The sequence below is a fragment of the Ctenopharyngodon idella genome, chromosome 22, assembly GCF_019924925.1.
Source record: "Ctenopharyngodon idella isolate HZGC_01 chromosome 22, HZGC01, whole genome shotgun sequence".
Classification (NCBI taxonomy): Eukaryota; Metazoa; Chordata; class Actinopteri; order Cypriniformes; family Xenocyprididae; genus Ctenopharyngodon; species Ctenopharyngodon idella.
Window position 1 is genome coordinate 29114291 of NC_067241.1, and position 18944 is coordinate 29133234.

General features: G+C 42.9%; 1 protein-coding gene across 39 annotated transcripts in view; it reads left to right on the top strand.

Annotated features, from left to right (window-relative positions):
- The first annotated feature begins 3946 nt into the window (after positions 1–3946).
- LOC127505160 (pancreatic secretory granule membrane major glycoprotein GP2-like) overlaps positions 3947–18944 on the top strand; it is a 57834-nt gene continuing 42836 nt past the window's right edge. The window contains exons 1-15 of one of the 39 annotated variants that reach the window (XR_007927601.1): positions 3949–4352; positions 4629–4895; positions 4982–6465; positions 7018–7145; positions 7422–7688; positions 7775–9261; positions 9814–9941; positions 10218–10484; positions 10571–12053; positions 12606–12733; positions 13010–13276; positions 13363–14355; positions 17240–17637; positions 18190–18317; positions 18594–18860. The gene's annotated coding sequence lies outside the window, so the exon portion shown is untranslated. Of the gene's footprint in view, positions 4353–4628; positions 4896–4981; positions 6466–7017; positions 7146–7421; positions 7689–7774; positions 9262–9813; positions 9942–10217; positions 10485–10570; positions 12054–12605; positions 12734–13009; positions 13277–13362; positions 14846–15397; positions 15526–15801; positions 16069–16154; positions 17638–18189; positions 18318–18593; positions 18861–18944 lie in introns of those variants that run through there. The other 38 variants (XR_007927597.1, XR_007927600.1, XR_007927599.1 and 35 more) reach the window with 38 other exon arrangements.

An 18944-nucleotide genomic window follows, 5' to 3' on the forward strand; every position in this document is an offset into this window, starting at 1 on the left:
TGTTGCAGGTGTGAGGAGCTGACGGCTGCCGGAGCCTTTAGGGAAGAGGCAGCGTCAGATGAGAGATAAGACGAGATTCTTCAACCCAAGGCATCATCCCATAGCCAGATTCCGGCTTGAAGGCTGTGATCGAGTCTGCAGGAAGTGCTCATCAAGCTTGCTTTTTTTCTTCAGCGCTTCCTGCTTTTCTGATGGCCATTCAATATTTAATTTGGTCACCACTCTGGTCACCTCCTCCAGCAGCACCTCAAAAGCAGGGGATTGAGGTGGCGAATCCTCAATTTTGCCTGACTCGACACTTAAAATGTCTAATTCCTCAGAACCAGATATTTCAAGCATTGGGTCCTCACCCATGGTGGAAGAAGCCGCAAAGCGGGCTTCCGATCCCTGAGTGGGAGCATCAGAGCTGGTTTCTGAAAGCTGAGAAAGAGCCAAAGCCGTCTCAACATTCTCCACCAGCTCCATTTGTGAACCCTATGAATGAAGACGGCGCGCTGCCTCAGCAGACGCGGGTCCCGATCCACGGGGAGCGTGAGCCTGGCCTGACTCATCACACAGGGCCAGGCGGGAGCGGAGCGTCCTGAGCGGCAGCAGCTCACAGTTTGCACAGACAGCACCCTCGAGTGCCGCCTGTGCATGCTCTGCTCTGAGGCAAATAACACACAGCGAGTGTGCATCTCCCTCAGGAATAAAACGAGGACAGGGAGATGCAACTGCCTAAATTGGCTCTGACTCGCCATTTTTATATACTATATTTTATATTTATATAACACCAACTATGACATACAAGATCAACACAAAACGCTTGCTGAAGACAGAAAGCTGACACTGTTGTTTGTAGGCTCACCTTTGTAGCTTCCGGTACGCCGGCACATGTGACGTCATCACGCAACACCAATAAAGATTGGACTAGTTCAGTACATACTTCTGACGCGGTCACACTGGAGGCATTCCCCAAAGTGTCGTTCCGACGCAGTGCAAGTTCCCTCGAAAGGGAACAAAGATTGTTTGTGTCGTCCCTCATTATGAAGTGAGGGCACAGCAACGCACAACTCCTATACTGCTTGCTTGCCATACTAGTCTAATTCACAAAATGAGATATTAACTATATTAATTATATTAACTATATTACAAATGATCTGAAAAACAATCACACAAATACACACAGACATGAGGCTGATGACGTGTAATGAAGGTGCTATTTATTTGTCTAATTGATTAAGCTCAGCTGGTAACAATTTGTAATTGTGCCTGTAGAATAGTGTTGTTGCAGTTTGTTCCATGAGCATTGACATGAGCTGAAACATCTGCTCTTTGGTCTGTTTTTAAGACACTTCACTTTTTGTACACTTTTTTTTTTTTTTTTTTTTTTTTTTCACTTTTCATATGTTAAATTAAAGAAATATTTTTGATAGACCCTTGTTTTGGTCTAATTGTATGATTTTCAGTGTGCGGACAATTTTGGCTATTTGGTTGAAACAGATGAATACCAGGATGAATAATCACGACTCTGCATAAATTGTTGCATAACTGAAAATGCGAATAGAAAATTCAGAAAGGACTGCTAATTTGGATGTGTTTCTTTGAAAAGTCATAATAATGTATTATTGTTTACACTGTCGTTAATACCAGCTAATTTCCTGCCTTTTGGGGATGGAGACACACAAAACCCATTATCAGATGATGGAACCTCTCAAGCAATTTCCTTGCAGCATCCTTTCAAATACTTCCAAAGCACATACAGTCAGATCTTTGTAAGCAGTTGAGTTTGTTATTGTTGTTGCAAATTTATAAATTATAAGAATATTTAGTAATTGATGCTAATATTTTATGGGTCTTTTTCATTGTCTGTTTTAGCTGTGCAATGTATAATTCATATTTAGTCAAATATTTTGACATGAAAACTTGTTTTGGTTCTTAATTTTAGGTGAACAACAATGGCCATATAACATTTACTGAGCCACTGTATGCCTACAGCCCCATTTTGAAGTCTGAAAGAGACATCATTGCTCCTCTTTGGACTGACCTTGACAATAGACGGGGTGGATCTGTCTCCTATAGAGAGGATACAAGCAGTGCTGTACTGGCACAAGCCACTGAAGCTGTTAAGCAATACTTCCCTAATATACCTTTTGCTGCTACATCTGTTTTTATTGCTACCTGGGACAGGGTGCCATACTATAGTGGTGGAGGGGTAAGACCTACAGTAATCAATGATTATCAATAAATTATCTATGTTTTTTTTTCTTTGGAGGATTTTGAATGCTGTTTATTTTTTGAAGGTGGTTACTTTTCAAGTGGTTTTAGCCTACAATGTTCATCGCTCTTTCATTCTATTCAACTATGGTGATATTGCTACAACAGTGCAAAGTTGGATGGTAAGTGAAGTATAGGTCCATAAAAACACTAAATGATTAGGAATTGTTAATTCAATACTTCCTGTACTAGCAAAGTAAAGCTTTGTTTTCAAAAGGTTGGGAATTCTAAAAAATCTGTTTACCTCTACAGGCTGGTTATCATACAATGGACTCTGTCAATTCATTCACAATTCCAGTAACCACGGCCAGAGAACTCTCAACCAGCAGCAATATCAATGTGCCTGGGCATTGGTCTTTCCATGTTGATGGCTCACCGAACTGTAAGACAATATTTCAGAAATAACATTTCTGAGCTTATGTTTTGATAGCATAAACAAAACAATTCCTTGTCACTTATACTTTTTTTAGTGCCAACTATATTCCTATCTTTGGAGGATAGAAAAATATTGAACCCCTTTGCTGAAAATGGAAGCTCTGAAGCCATTTTCTTGCAGCAGCCTTTCAAATACTTTGAACGCGCATACAGTCAGATCTTTGTAAGCACAATTTATTTCTATACCTCTAATATATTCAAAATTCTCTTTAAAATACCTTTGAAAAATGTGGTCCTAAATTTTAGGTGAACAACAATGGCCATCTAACATTTACTGAGCCACTGTCTGCCTACATCCCCTTAATGGATTTCGGAAGAGACATCATTGCTCCTCTTTGGACTCGCCTTGACAATAGACGTGGAGGAACTATCTCCTATAAAGAGGATACAAGCAGTGCTGTACTGGCACAAGTCACTGCAGCTGTTAAGCAATACTTCCCTAACATACCTTTTGTTGCTACTTCAGCTTTTGTCGCTACCTGGGACAGTGTGCCATACTATAATGGTGGGGGGGTAAGGCCTACAGTACATCTCTGATTTACAATTAATGGTCCATCTTGTTTGTTTGGAAGATTTAATTGCTGTCTACTGGTGTTTTTTGAAGATGGCCAGTTTCCAAGTGGTTTTAGCCTACAATGTTCACCGCTCTTTCATCCTGAGCTATTATGAAGATGTGGCAGCAACAGAACAACCTTGGAGGGTAATTGGAGTGCTGCTTCTTGTGCACTGTACTAATAACAAATACAAATGAAGAATTTAGAAGGAATCGCTCATGAATGCAAAAATAATCTTTCTTTTGTTTTAATATATAATGAGAAAATAAAAATTAAATATATTTTCTACTCCACCAGGCTGGCTATTACACTGTGGACTCTATCAGTTCTTTCACAATTCCAACAGCTAGTGCCCCAGAACTCTCGTCAAGCAGCAATATCAATGTGACTGCTTGCTGGTCTTTCCATGTTGATGGTTCACCAAACTGTAAGCCGACAAGCTGTATTATTGGTTAAGACAAGGTTCTCAGGGGTGAATTCACTAAAATTGTGTGCCACTGTAGCACGCCGTGTTTGAGCACAAAACCTGAATCTTATTTTCAATTCAGGTTTACCCGGAACCGTGTAGTTGAGTGCACCTTCAGCCTCTTAAAAAGCCAATTCGGGTTCCAGATTGCAGTGGGCGAGTCGTACTGCACAATCCCAGAAAAATCTGCCAGACTGTAGTAGTCTGCTGTACTCTCCACGACCTTGCACTCAGAAGCAGCCTGCGAACCGGGGAGCTGCTCTGGGTAAATTCCGATGGGCAGTAATTTTGTGGCCATAATACTCTAGCTCCATTACCCTATTTACATCATTCTTGTTGTCAGTCGGGTGCTAAAATCATGTGGGACGCATAAAAATAGACAACACTAATAAACGAGCACAATTCATTCTTAGTGACTTCCCCTTTGACACGTTGAACCAGTGCAGTGTTTGTTTGTGAGCTTATGTTTGTCGGAAGAACTAAAGGATTCCTTGTCACTTGCATTTTTCCTAGTGCCAGCTAATTTCCTGCCATTTGGGAATGGAGAAATGGTGACCCCCCGTTTGGATAATGGAAGCTCTGAAGCCATTATGTTGCAGCAGCCTTTGAAATATTTTGGACGCACGCACAATCAGACTTTTGTAAGCATTATTTAGTTGTCGTTTTGCATGTTTACTGACATTTTTCATCTACTTGCATCTAAAATCACGAGTCTCTTAAAATTAAACGACTGTAACTGCTTGCTTTACTTTGTTCAGACTTTGAGATCTTAATGTACAAGCTTTGGTGATTGTGAAATTCAGAGGACTTTCGATTCGTAGAATCGACTGGTAGAAATTGTGGCTAATTGTACTTCTTCATTCTTTCGGGTATATTTCCTCTTACGACACACGAACGTGTTTTGTGCTGAATTTCAGGTGAACAACAATGGCCTTCTGACATTTACGGAGCAACTGTCCGACCCCATCCCCCTTCTGAACTGTGGAAGAGACTTCATTGCTCCTCTCTGGACTCGCCTTGACAACAGACGTGGAGGAACTATCTCCTATAGAGAGGATACAAGCAGTGCTGTACTGGCACAAGTCACTGCGGCTGTCAAGCAATACTTCCCTAACATAACCTTTAGTGCTTCATCAGCTTTTGTTGCTACCTGGGACAATGTGCCATACTCTAATGGTGGAGGGGTAAGATCTAATCGTTGTTTATCGATGATCTAGTGTTGTCCTGTGAAGGGTGAAGATTTTGAATGCTGTCCGTTGGTGTTTTAAAGGTGGTTACTTTCCAAGTGGTTTTAGTCTCCAACGTTCATCGCACTTTCATCCTCATCAACTACGGAGACATCGCAGAAACAGAACAAATTTGGCTGGTGAGTGGAGACGGGTCCTTTGTTGTTTTTGCAAATGATAGAAATGACAAGGAATTGCCCTTGCCTCACTTCATTCCTTACATTCTAGCAAAAGACAGTTATATCTGGAACAGGTTGAGGACCTAAACACGATTCATTTACTGTACTTCTACAGGCTGGTTACAACACGGCGGACTCTGTCAATTCTTTCACGATTCCAGTAACCAGTGCCCCAGAACTCTCATCCAGCAGCAATATCAATGTGAATGGTCGCAGCTCCTTCCATGTTGATGGCTCACCGAACTGTAAGCCAATGCAACCAGAAGCTCAAGCTTAACCTGTACCATTTACGGGCTTGTTTTTCGTCAGCAGAGCTAAATAATTTGTTCTCACCTGTCCTTTTCTCAGTGCCGACTAATTTCCTAGCCTCTGGGGATGGAGAAATAGTGAACCCCACTGCCGATGATGGAAGCTCTGATGTCATTTTCCTGCAGCAGCCTTTCAAATACTTTGGACGCACGTACAATCGGATCTTTGTAAGCGCCACGTTCCACCGCCACGCAAACATTAAGTTACGAGTTATTTACATACCTCTCCTTTCTTCACGTCTCTCTTTAACATCCTTTTGAAAAATGTGGTCCTAAAATTTAGGTGAACAACAATGGCCATCTAACGTTTACCGAGCCGCTGTCTGCCTACAACCCCTCGCTGGATTCCGGAAGAGACATCATTGCTCCTCTTTGGACTCGCCTTGACAATAGACGTGGAGGAACTATCTCCTATAGAGAGGATACAAGCAGTGCTGTACTGGCACAAGCCACTGCAGCTGTTAAGCGATACTTCCCTAGCATACCTTTTGCTGCTACTTCAGCTTTTGTCGCTACCTGGGACAGTGTGCCATACTATAATGGTGGAGGGGTAAGGCCTACAATAATCTTTGATTTTCAATGAATGGTCCCTCTTGGTTTGTTTAAAAGGTTTTGAACGCTGTCTACTGGTGTTTTTTGAAGGTGGCCACTTTCCAAGTGGTTTTAGCCTACAATGTTCATCGCTCTTTCATCCTGATCTACTATGGAGATGTTGCAGAAACAGGACTACCTTGGCAGGTAAGTGAAGTAGCCTACTGCTTCCCGTGCACTGTACAAATGACAAAAACAAATACTAATAGACAATTTAGAAGGAAATGCTCATGAATGCAGAAAAGGGTTTTTTTTCCTCTTTTTTTTTTTTTTTTTTTTAAATAGAATGACAACATAAAGTATTTTGTTTACTCCTACAGGCTGGCTTTTACACTGTGGACTCTATCAGTTCTTTCACAATTCCAGCATCCAGCGCCCCAGAACTCTCGTCAAGCAGCAATATCAATGTGACTGCTTGCTGGTCTTTCCATGTTGATGGTTCACCGAACTGTAAGCCGACGAGCTGTATTATTGGTTACGACAAGGTTCTCGGGGGTGAATTCACTAAAATTGTGTGTCACTGTAGCACGCCGTGTTTGAGCACAAAACCTGAAACGTACTTACAATTGAGCTTTACCCGGCACCGTGTGGTTGAGTGCACCTTCGGCCTCTTAAAAAGCCAATCCGGGTTCCGGATCGCAGCGGGCGAGTCATACTACACAATCTCAGAAAAATCTGCCAGACTGTAGTAGTCTGCTGTACTCTCCACGACCTTGCACTCAGAAGCAGCCTGCGAACCGGGGAGCTGCTCTGGGTAAATTCCGATGGGCAGTAATTTTGTGGCCATAATACTCTAGCTCCATTACCCTATTTACATCATTCTTGTTGTCAGTCGGGTGCTAAAATCATGTGGGACGCATAAAAATAGACAACACTAATAAACGAGCACAATTCATTCTTAGTGACTTCCCCTTTGACACGTTGAACCAGTGCAGTGTTTGTTTGTGAGCTTATGTTTGTCGGAAGAACTAAAGGATTCCTTGTCACTTGCATTTTTCCTAGTGCCAGCTAATTTCCTGCCATTTGGGAATGGAGAAATGGTGACCCCCCGTTTGGATAATGGAAGCTCTGAAGCCATTATGTTGCAGCAGCCTTTGAAATATTTTGGACGCACGCACAATCAGACTTTTGTAAGCATTATTTAGTTGTCGTTTTGCATGTTTACTGACATTTTTCATCTACTTGCATCTAAAATCACGAGTCTCTTAAAATTAAACGACTGTAACTGCTTGCTTTACTTTGTTCAGACTTTGAGATCTTAATGTACAAGCTTTGGTGATTGTGAAATTCAGAGGACTTTCGATTCGTAGAATCGACTGGTAGAAATTGTGGCTAATTGTACTTCTTCATTCTTTCGGGTATATTTCCTCTTACGACACACGAACGTGTTTTGTGCTGAATTTTAGGTGAACAACAATGGCCTTCTGACATTTACGGAGCAACTGTCCGACCCCATCCCCCTTCTGAACTGTGGAAGAGACTTCATTGCTCCTCTCTGGACTCGCCTTGACAACAGACGTGGAGGAACTATCTCCTATAGAGAGGATACAAGCAGTGCTGTACTGGCACAAGTCACTGCGGCTGTCAAGCAATACTTCCCTAACATAACCTTTAGTGCTTCATCAGCTTTTGTTGCTACCTGGGACAATGTGCCATACTCTAATGGTGGAGGGGTAAGATCTAATCGTTGTTTATCGATGATCTAGTGTTGTCCTGTGAAGGGTGAAGATTTTGAATGCTGTCCGTTGGTGTTTTAAAGGTGGTTACTTTCCAAGTGGTTTTAGTCTCCAACGTTCATCGCACTTTCATCCTCATCAACTACGGAGACATCGCAGAAACAGAACAAATTTGGCTGGTGAGTGGAGACGGGTCCTTTGTTGTTTTTGCAAATGATAGAAATGACAAGGAATTGCCCTTGCCTCACTTCATTCCTTACATTCTAGCAAAAGACAGTTATATCTGGAACAGGTTGAGGACCTAAACACGATTCATTTACTGTACTTCTACAGGCTGGTTACAACACGGCGGACTCTGTCAATTCTTTCACGATTCCAGTAACCAGTGCCCCAGAACTCTCATCCAGCAGCAATATCAATGTGAATGGTCGCAGCTCCTTCCATGTTGATGGCTCACCGAACTGTAAGCCAATGCAACCAGAAGCTCAAGCTTAACCTGTACCATTTACGGGCTTGTTTTTCGTCAGCAGAGCTAAATAATTTGTTCTCACCTGTCCTTTTCTCAGTGCCGACTAATTTCCTAGCCTCTGGGGATGGAGAAATAGTGAACCCCACTGCCGATGATGGAAGCTCTGATGTCATTTTCCTGCAGCAGCCTTTCAAATACTTTGGACGCACGTACAATCGGATCTTTGTAAGCGCCACGTTCCACCGCCACGCAAACATTAAGTTACGAGTTATTTACATACCTCTCCTTTCTTCACGTCTCTCTTTAACATCCTTTTGAAAAATGTGGTCCTAAAATTTAGGTGAACAACAATGGCCATCTAACGTTTACCGAGCCGCTGTCTGCCTACAACCCCTCGCTGGATTCCGGAAGAGACATCATTGCTCCTCTTTGGACTCGCCTTGACAATAGACGTGGAGGAACTATCTCCTATAGAGAGGATACAAGCAGTGCTGTACTGGCACAAGCCACTGCAGCTGTTAAGCGATACTTCCCTAGCATACCTTTTGCTGCTACTTCAGCTTTTGTCGCTACCTGGGACAGTGTGCCATACTATAATGGTGGAGGGGTAAGGCCTACAATAATCTTTGATTTTCAATGAATGGTCCCTCTTGGTTTGTTTAAAAGGTTTTGAACGCTGTCTACTGGTGTTTTTTGAAGGTGGCCACTTTCCAAGTGGTTTTAGCCTACAATGTTCATCGCTCTTTCATCCTGATCTACTATGGAGATGTTGCAGAAACAGGACTACCTTGGCAGGTAAGTGAAGTAGCCTACTGCTTCCCGTGCACTGTACAAATGACAAAAACAAATACTAATAGACAATTTAGAAGGAAATGCTCATGAATGCAGAAAAGGGTTTTTTTTTCCTCTTTTTTTTTTTTTTTTTTTTTTAAATAGAATGACAACATAAAGTATTTTGTTTACTCCTACAGGCTGGCTTTTACACTGTGGACTCTATCAGTTCTTTCACAATTCCAGCATCCAGCGCCCCAGAACTCTCGTCAAGCAGCAATATCAATGTGACTGCTTGCTGGTCTTTCCATGTTGATGGTTCACCGAACTGTAAGCCGACGAGCTGTATTATTGGTTACGACAAGGTTCTCGGGGGTGAATTCACTAAAATTGTGTGTCACTGTAGCACGCCGTGTTTGAGCACAAAACCTGAAACGTACTTACAATTGAGCTTTACCCGGCACCGTGTGGTTGAGTGCACCTTCGGCCTCTTAAAAAGCCAATCCGGGTTCCGGATCGCAGCGGGCGAGTCATACTACACAATCTCAGAAAAATCTGCCAGACTGTAGTAGTCTGCTGTACTCTCCACGACCTTGCACTCAGAAGCAGCCTGCGAACCGGGGAGCTGCTCTGGGTAAATTCCGATGGGCAGTAATTTTGTGGCCATAATACTCTAGCTCCATTACCCTATTTACATCATTCTTGTTGTCAGTCGGGTGCTAAAATCATGTGGGACGCATAAAAATAGACAACACTAATAAACGAGCACAATTCATTCTTAGTGACTTCCCCTTTGACACGTTGAACCAGTGCAGTGTTTGTTTGTGAGCTTATGTTTGTCGGAAGAACTAAAGGATTCCTTGTCACTTGCATTTTTCCTAGTGCCAGCTAATTTCCTGCCATTTGGGAATGGAGAAATGGTGACCCCCCGTTTGGATAATGGAAGCTCTGAAGCCATTATGTTGCAGCAGCCTTTGAAATATTTTGGACGCACGCACAATCAGACTTTTGTAAGCATTATTTAGTTGTCGTTTTGCATGTTTACTGACATTTTTCATCTACTTGCATCTAAAATCACGAGTCTCTTAAAATTAAACGACTGTAACTGCTTGCTTTACTTTGTTCAGACTTTGAGATCTTAATGTACAAGCTTTGGTGATTGTGAAATTCAGAGGACTTTCGATTCGTAGAATCGACTGGTAGAAATTGTGGCTAATTGTACTTCTTCATTCTTTCGGGTATATTTCCTCTTACGACACACGAACGTGTTTTGTGCTGAATTTTAGGTGAACAACAATGGCCTTCTGACATTTACGGAGCAACTGTCCGACCCCATCCCCCTTCTGAACTGTGGAAGAGACTTCATTGCTCCTCTCTGGACTCGCCTTGACAACAGACGTGGAGGAACTATCTCCTATAGAGAGGATACAAGCAGTGCTGTACTGGCACAAGTCACTGCGGCTGTCAAGCAATACTTCCCTAACATAACCTTTAGTGCTTCATCAGCTTTTGTTGCTACCTGGGACAATGTGCCATACTCTAATGGTGGAGGGGTAAGATCTAATCGTTGTTTATCGATGATCTAGTGTTGTCCTGTGAAGGGTGAAGATTTTGAATGCTGTCCGTTGGTGTTTTAAAGGTGGTTACTTTCCAAGTGGTTTTAGTCTCCAACGTTCATCGCACTTTCATCCTCATCAACTACGGAGACATCGCAGAAACAGAACAAATTTGGCTGGTGAGTGGAGACGGGTCCTTTGTTGTTTTTGCAAATGATAGAAATGACAAGGAATTGCCCTTGCCTCACTTCATTCCTTACATTCTAGCAAAAGACAGTTATATCTGGAACAGGTTGAGGACCTAAACACGATTCATTTACTGTACTTCTACAGGCTGGTTACAACACGGCGGACTCTGTCAATTCTTTCACGATTCCAGTAACCAGTGCCCCAGAACTCTCATCCAGCAGCAATATCAATGTGAATGGTCGCAGCTCCTTCCATGTTGATGGCTCACCGAACTGTAAGCCAATGCAACCAGAAGCTCAAGCTTAACCTGTACCATTTACGGGCTTGTTTTTCGTCAGCAGAGCTAAATAATTTGTTCTCACCTGTCCTTTTCTCAGTGCCGACTAATTTCCTAGCCTCTGGGGATGGAGAAATAGTGAACCCCACTGCCGATGATGGAAGCTCTGATGTCATTTTCCTGCAGCAGCCTTTCAAATACTTTGGACGCACGTACAATCGGATCTTTGTAAGCGCCACGTTCCACCGCCACGCAAACATTAAGTTACGAGTTATTTACATACCTCTCCTTTCTTCACGTCTCTCTTTAACATCCTTTTGAAAAATGTGGTCCTAAAATTTAGGTGAACAACAATGGCCATCTAACGTTTACCGAGCCGCTGTCTGCCTACAACCCCTCGCTGGATTCCGGAAGAGACATCATTGCTCCTCTTTGGACTCGCCTTGACAATAGACGTGGAGGAACTATCTCCTATAGAGAGGATACAAGCAGTGCTGTACTGGCACAAGCCACTGCAGCTGTTAAGCGATACTTCCCTAGCATACCTTTTGCTGCTACTTCAGCTTTTGTCGCTACCTGGGACAGTGTGCCATACTATAATGGTGGAGGGGTAAGGCCTACAATAATCTTTGATTTTCAATGAATGGTCCCTCTTGGTTTGTTTAAAAGGTTTTGAACGCTGTCTACTGGTGTTTTTTGAAGGTGGCCACTTTCCAAGTGGTTTTAGCCTACAATGTTCATCGCTCTTTCATCCTGATCTACTATGGAGATGTTGCAGAAACAGGACTACCTTGGCAGGTAAGTGAAGTAGCCTACTGCTTCCCGTGCACTGTACAAATGACAAAAACAAATACTAATAGACAATTTAGAAGGAATTGCTCATGAATGCAGAAAAGGGTTTTTTTTTCCTCTTTTTTCTTTTTTTTTTTAAATAGAATGACAACATAAAGTATTTTGTTTACTCCTACAGGCTGGCTTTTACACTGTGGACTCTATCAGTTCTTTCACAATTCCAGCATCCAGCGCCCCAGAACTCTCGTCAAGCAGCAATATCAATGTGACTGCTTGCTGGTCTTTCCATGTTGATGGTTCACCGAACTGTAAGCCGACGAGCTGTATTATTGGTTACGACAAGGTTCTCGGGGGTGAATTCACTAAAATTGTGTGTCACTGTAGCACGCCGTGTTTGAGCACAAAACCTGAAACGTACTTACAATTGAGCTTTACCCGGCACCGTGTGGTTGAGTGCACCTTCGGCCTCTTAAAAAGCCAATCCGGGTTCCGGATCGCAGCGGGCGAGTCATACTACACAATCTCAGAAAAATCTGCCAGACTGTAGTAGTCTGCTGTACTCTCCACGACCTTGCACTCAGAAGCAGCCTGCGAACCGGGGAGCTGCTCTGGGTAAATTCCGATGGGCAGTAATTTTGTGGCCATAATACTCTAGCTCCATTACCCTATTTACATCATTCTTGTTGTCAGTCGGGTGCTAAAATCATGTGGGACGCATAAAAATAGACAACACTAATAAACGAGCACAATTCATTCTTAGTGACTTCCCCTTTGACACGTTGAACCAGTGCAGTGTTTGTTTGTGAGCTTATGTTTGTCGGAAGAACTAAAGGATTCCTTGTCACTTGCATTTTTCCTAGTGCCAGCTAATTTCCTGCCATTTGGGAATGGAGAAATGGTGACCCCCCGTTTGGATAATGGAAGCTCTGAAGCCATTATGTTGCAGCAGCCTTTGAAATATTTTGGACGCACGCACAATCAGACTTTTGTAAGCATTATTTAGTTGTCGTTTTGCATGTTTACTGACATTTTTCATCTACTTGCATCTAAAATCACGAGTCTCTTAAAATTAAACGACTGTAACTGCTTGCTTTACTTTGTTCAGACTTTGAGATCTTAATGTACAAGCTTTGGTGATTGTGAAATTCAGAGGACTTTCGATTCGTAGAATCGACTGGTAGAAATTGTGGCTAATTGTACTTCTTCATTCTTTCGGGTATATTTCCTCTTACGACACACGAACGTGTTTTGTGCTGAATTTTAGGTGAACAACAATGGCCTTCTGACATTTACGGAGCAACTGTCCGACCCCATCCCCCTTCTGAACTGTGGAAGAGACTTCATTGCTCCTCTCTGGACTCGCCTTGACAACAGACGTGGAGGAACTATCTCCTATAGAGAGGATACAAGCAGTGCTGTACTGGCACAAGTCACTGCGGCTGTCAAGCAATACTTCCCTAACATAACCTTTAGTGCTTCATCAGCTTTTGTTGCTACCTGGGACAATGTGCCATACTCTAATGGTGGAGGGGTAAGATCTAATCGTTGTTTATCGATGATCTAGTGTTGTCCTGTGAAGGGTGAAGATTTTGAATGCTGTCCGTTGGTGTTTTAAAGGTGGTTACTTTCCAAGTGGTTTTAGTCTCCAACGTTCATCGCACTTTCATCCTCATCAACTACGGAGACATCGCAGAAACAGAACAAATTTGGCTGGTGAGTGGAGACGGGTCCTTTGTTGTTTTTGCAAATGATAGAAATGACAAGGAATTGCCCTTGCCTCACTTCATTCCTTACATTCTAGCAAAAGACAGTTATATCTGGAACAGGTTGAGGACCTAAACACGATTCATTTACTGTACTTCTACAGGCTGGTTACAACACGGCGGACTCTGTCAATTCTTTCACGATTCCAGTAACCAGTGCCCCAGAACTCTCATCCAGCAGCAATATCAATGTGAATGGTCGCAGCTCCTTCCATGTTGATGGCTCACCGAACTGTAAGCCAATGCAACCAGAAGCTCAAGCTTAACCTGTACCATTTACGGGCTTGTTTTTCGTCAGCAGAGCTAAATAATTTGTTCTCACCTGTCCTTTTCTCAGTGCCGACTAATTTCCTAGCCTCTGGGGATGGAGAAATAGTGAACCCCACTGCCGATGATGGAAGCTCTGATGTCATTTTCCTGCAGCAGCCTTTCAAATACTTTGGACGCACGTACAATCGGATCTTTGTAAGCGCCACGTTCCACCGCCACGCAAACATTAAGTTACGAGTTATTTACATACCTCTCCTTTCTTCACGTCTCTCTTTAACATCCTTTTGAAAAATGTGGTCCTAAAATTTAGGTGAACAACAATGGCCATCTAACGTTTACCGAGCCGCTGTCTGCCTACAACCCCTCGCTGGATTCCGGAAGAGACATCATTGCTCCTCTTTGGACTCGCCTTGACAATAGACGTGGAGGAACTATCTCCTATAGAGAGGATACAAGCAGTGCTGTACTGGCACAAGCCACTGCAGCTGTTAAGCGATACTTCCCTAGCATACCTTTTGCTGCTACTTCAGCTTTTGTCGCTACCTGGGACAGTGTGCCATACTATAATGGTGGAGGGGTAAGGCCTACAATAATCTTTGATTTTCAATGAATGGTCCCTCTTGGTTTGTTTAAAAGGTTTTGAACGCTGTCTACTGGTGTTTTTTGAAGGTGGCCACTTTCCAAGTGGTTTTAGCCTACAATGTTCATCGCTCTTTCATCCTGATCTACTATGGAGATGTTGCAGAAACAGGACTACCTTGGCAGGTAAGTGAAGTAGCCTACTGCTTCCCGTGCACTGTACAAATGACAAAAACAAATACTAATAGACAATTTAGAAGGAATTGCTCATGAATGCAGAAAAGGGTTTTTTTTTCCTCTTTTTTCTTTTTTTTTTTAAATAGAATGACAACATAAAGTATTTTGTTTACTCCTACAGGCTGGCTTTTACACTGTGGACTCTATCAGTTCTTTCACAATTCCAGCATCCAGCGCCCCAGAACTCTCGTCAAGCAGCAATATCAATGTGACTGCTTGCTGGTCTTTCCATGTTGATGGTTCACCGAACTGTAAGCCGACGAGCTGTATTATTGGTTACGACAAGGTTCTCGGGGGTGAATTCACTAAAATTGTGTGTCACTGTAGCACGCCGTGTTTGAGCACAAAACCTGAAACGTACTTACAATTGAGCTTTACCCGGCACCGTGTGGTTGAGTGCACCTTCGGCCTCTTAAAAAGCCAATCCGGGTTCCGGATCGCAGCGGGCGAGTCATACTACACAATCTCAGAAAAATCTGCCAGACTGTAGTAGTCTGCTGTACTCTCCACGACCTTGCACTCAGAAGCAGCCTGCGAACCGGGGAGCTGCTCTGGGTAAATTCCGATGGGCAGTAATTTTGTGGCCATAATACTCTAGCTCCATTACCCTATTTACATCATTCTTGTTGTCAGTCGGGTGCTAAAATCATGTGGGACGCATAAAAATAGACAACACTAATAAACGAGCACAATTCATTCTTAGTGACTTCCCCTTTGACACGTTGAACCAGTGCAGTGTTTGTTTGTGAGCTTATGTTTGTCGGAAGAACTAAAGGATTCCTTGTCACTTGCATTTTTCCTAGTGCCAGCTAATTTCCTGCCATTTGGGAATGGAGAAATGGTGACCCCCCGTTTGGATAATGGAAGCTCTGAAGCCATTATGTTGCAGCAGCCTTTGAAATATTTTGGACGCACGCACAATCAGACTTTTGTAAGCATTATTTAGTTGTCGTTTTGCATGTTTACTGACATTTTTCATCTACTTGCATCTAAAATCACGAGTCTCTTAAAATTAAACGACTGTAACTGCTTGCTTTACTTTGTTCAGACTTTGAGATCTTAATGTACAAGCTTTGGTGATTGTGAAATTCAGAGGACTTTCGATTCGTAGAATCGACTGGTAGAAATTGTGGCTAATTGTACTTCTTCATTCTTTCGGGTATATTTCCTCTTACGACACACGAACGTGTTTTGTGCTGAATTTTAGGTGAACAACAATGGCCTTCTGACATTTACGGAGCAACTGTCCGACCCCATCCCCCTTCTGAACTGTGGAAGAGACTTCATTGCTCCTCTCTGGACTCGCCTTGACAACAGACGTGGAGGAACTATCTCCTATAGAGAGGATACAAGCAGTGCTGTACTGGCACAAGTCACTGCGGCTGTCAAGCAATACTTCCCTAACATAACCTTTAGTGCTTCATCAGCTTTTGTTGCTACCTGGGACAATGTGCCATACTCTAATGGTGGAGGGGTAAGATCTAATCGTTGTTTATCGATGATCTAGTGTTGTCCTGTGAAGGGTGAAGATTTTGAATGCTGTCCGTTGGTGTTTTAAAGGTGGTTACTTTCCAAGTGGTTTTAGTCTCCAACGTTCATCGCACTTTCATCCTCATCAACTACGGAGACATCGCAGAAACAGAACAAATTTGGCTGGTGAGTGGAGACGGGTCCTTTGTTGTTTTTGCAAATGATAGAAATGACAAGGAATTGCCCTTGCCTCACTTCATTCCTTACATTCTAGCAAAAGACAGTTATATCTGGAACAGGTTGAGGACCTAAACACGATTCATTTACTGTACTTCTACAGGCTGGTTACAACACGGCGGACTCTGTCAATTCTTTCACGATTCCAGTAACCAGTGCCCCAGAACTCTCATCCAGCAGCAATATCAATGTGAATGGTCGCAGCTCCTTCCATGTTGATGGCTCACCGAACTGTAAGCCAATGCAACCAGAAGCTCAAGCTTAACCTGTACCATTTACGGGCTTGTTTTTCGTCAGCAGAGCTAAATAATTTGTTCTCACCTGTCCTTTTCTCAGTGCCGACTAATTTCCTAGCCTCTGGGGATGGAGAAATAGTGAACCCCACTGCCGATGATGGAAGCTCTGATGTCATTTTCCTGCAGCAGCCTTTCAAATACTTTGGACGCACGTACAATCGGATCTTTGTAAGCGCCACGTTCCACCGCCACGCAAACATTAAGTTACGAGTTATTTACATACCTCTCCTTTCTTCACGTCTCTCTTTAACATCCTTTTGAAAAATGTGGTCCTAAAATTTAGGTGAACAACAATGGCCATCTAACGTTTACCGAGCCGCTGTCTGCCTACAACCCCTCGCTGGATTCCGGAAGAGACATCATTGCTCCTCTTTGGACTCGCCTTGACAATAGACGTGGAGGAACTATCTCCTATAGAGAGGATACAAGCAGTGCTGTACTGGCACAAGCCACTGCAGCTGTTAAGCGATACTTCCCTAGCATACCTTTTGCTGCTACTTCAGCTTTTGTCGCTACCTGGGACAGTGTGCCATACTATAATGGTGGAGGGGTAAGGCCTACAATAATCTTTGATTTTCAATGAATGGTCCCTCTTGGTTTGTTTAAAAGGTTTTGAACGCTGTCTACTGGTGTTTTTTGAAGGTGGCCACTTTCCAAGTGGTTTTAGCCTACAATGTTCATCGCTCTTTCATCCTGATCTACTATGGAGATGTTGCAGAAACAGGACTACCTTGGCAGGTAAGTGAAGTAGCCTACTGCTTCCCGTGCACTGTACAAATGACAAAAACAAATACTAATAGACAATTTAGAAGGAATTGCTCATGAATGCAGAAAAGGGTTTTTTTTTCCTCTTTTTTCTTTTTTTTTTTAAATAGAATGACAACATAAAGTATTTTGTTTACTCCTACAGGCTGGCTTTTACACTGTGGACTCTATCAGTTCTTTCACAATTCCAGCATCCAGCGCCCCAGAACTCTCGTCAAGCAGCAATATCAATGTGACTGCTTGCTGGTCTTTCCATGTTGATGGTTCACCGAACTGTAAGCCGACGAGCTGTATTATTGGTTACGACAAGGTTCTCGGGGGTGAATTCACTAAAATTGTGTGTCACTGTAGCACGCCGTGTTTGAGCACAAAACCTGAAACGTACTTACAATTGAGCTTTACCCGGCACCGTGTGGTTGAGTGCACCTTCGGCCTCTTAAAAAGCCAATCCGGGTTCCGGATCGCAGCGGGCGAGTCATACTACACAATCTCAGAAAAATCTGCCAGACTGTAGTAGTCTGCTGTACTCTCCACGACCTTGCACTCAGAAGCAGCCTGCGAACCGGGGAGCTGCTCTGGGTAAATTCCGATGGGCAGTAATTTTGTGGCCATAATACTCTAGCTCCATTACCCTATTTACATCATTCTTGTTGTCAGTCGGGTGCTAAAATCATGTGGGACGCATAAAAATAGACAACACTAATAAACGAGCACAATTCATTCTTAGTGACTTCCCCTTTGACACGTTGAACCAGTGCAGTGTTTGTTTGTGAGCTTATGTTTGTCGGAAGAACTAAAGGATTCCTTGTCACTTGCATTTTTCCTAGTGCCAGCTAATTTCCTGCCATTTGGGAATGGAGAAATGGTGACCCCCCGTTTGGATAATGGAAGCTCTGAAGCCATTATGTTGCAGCAGCCTTTGAAATATTTTGGACGCACGCACAATCAGACTTTTGTAAGCATTATTTAGTTGTCGTTTTGCATGTTTACTGACATTTTTCATCTACTTGCATCTAAAATCACGAGTCTCTTAAAATTAAACGACTGTAACTGCTTGCTTTACTTTGTTCAGACTTTGAGATCTTAATGTACAAGCTTTGGTGATTGTGAAATTCAGAGGACTTTCGATTCGTAGAATCGACTGGTAGAAATTGTGGCTAATTGTACTTCTTCATTCTTTCGGGTATATTTCCTCTTACGACACACGAACGTGTTTTGTGCTGAATTTTAGGTGAACAACAATGGCCTTCTGACATTTACGGAGCAACTGTCCGACCCCATCCCCCTTCTGAACTGTGGAAGAGACTTCATTGCTCCTCTCTGGACTCGCCTTGACAACAGACGTGGAGGAACTATCTCCTATAGAGAGGATACAAGCAGTGCTGTACTGGCACAAGTCACTGCGGCTGTCAAGCAATACTTCCCTAACATAACCTTTAGTGCTTCATCAGCTTTTGTTGCTACCTGGGACAATGTGCCATACTCTAATGGTGGAGGGGTAAGATCTAATCGTTGTTTATCGATGATCTAGTGTTGTCCTGTGAAGGGTGAAGATTTTGAATGCTGTCCGTTGGTGTTTTAA